The sequence below is a fragment of the Schistocerca serialis genome, chromosome 6 (genome assembly GCF_023864345.2).
Source record: "Schistocerca serialis cubense isolate TAMUIC-IGC-003099 chromosome 6, iqSchSeri2.2, whole genome shotgun sequence".
NCBI classification, from domain to species: domain Eukaryota; kingdom Metazoa; phylum Arthropoda; class Insecta; order Orthoptera; family Acrididae; genus Schistocerca; species Schistocerca serialis.
The window spans coordinates 652057650-652058576 of NC_064643.1; the positions used below are offsets into that span (position 1 = coordinate 652057650).

A 927-nucleotide genomic window follows, 5' to 3' on the forward strand; every position below is an offset into this window, starting at 1 on the left:
GAATAATGCTCGGCAAGTTTTCGCATAAAAACCGCTTGATTTCTACAGTCGCCGAATCTAAAAGTTACCTCAGCGTTGGCAGAGTGTAGTAAATGGTGAAGGAGAATATATTATTGATGACTAAAGTCTATGCTATTTGTGTCTGTTGTGTTTATTAAACTTATCGTAAAATGCTACAAACTTATACACCAACATAATATTTACGCGCCAACGGCCTTGTCGCAGTGGTAACACCGGTTCCCGTCAGATCACCGAAGTTAAGCGCTGTCGGGCTGGGCTAGCACTTGGATGGGCGACCATCCGGTCTGCCGAGCACTGTTGGCAAGCGGGATGCACTCAGCCCCTGTGAGGCAAACTGAGGAGCTACTTGACTGAAAAGTAGCGGTTCCGGTCTCGGAAACTGACATACGGCCGGGAGAGCGGTGTGCCGACCACATGCCCCTCCGTATCCGCATCCAGGGACGCCTCTGGGCTGAGGATGACACGGCGGCCGGTCGGTACCGTTGGGGTTCATGGCCTGTGCGGGAGGAGAATTAATATTTACGCTCCTTGAATAATGATTTTGTAGCAGTGTCAGCTTGTCATATTTTATCGTCCTCCTTCTTGTGCCTTGACCCCGCACCGGCTCATGGTCAGCATGGTTATGAACGGATTTGGCGTTGTTAAAGTGAGGGATGGCCGGATTCCCTTCCTGCCACCACACCGTTACCTTACAGGACGAATTGGTACAAATGGCTCTAAACACTATGGGACTCTTAAACCTAACTAATCTAAGGAAATCACACACATCCATGCCCGAGGCAGGATTCCAACCTGTGACCGTAGCAGCAGCGCGGTTCCTGATTGAAGCGCCTAGAACTGCTCATCCACAGCAGCCGGCTCGTTACAGGACGGAATATGTGTATGTCAACTGCATAGAGCGAAAGT

General features: G+C 50.2%; 1 pseudogene; it reads left to right on the forward strand.

Annotated features, from left to right (window-relative positions):
* The first annotated feature begins 206 nt into the window (after positions 1-206).
* On the forward strand, positions 207-324 carry LOC126485388 (5S ribosomal RNA; annotated as a pseudogene).
* The last annotated feature ends 603 nt before the right edge of the window (positions 325-927 follow it).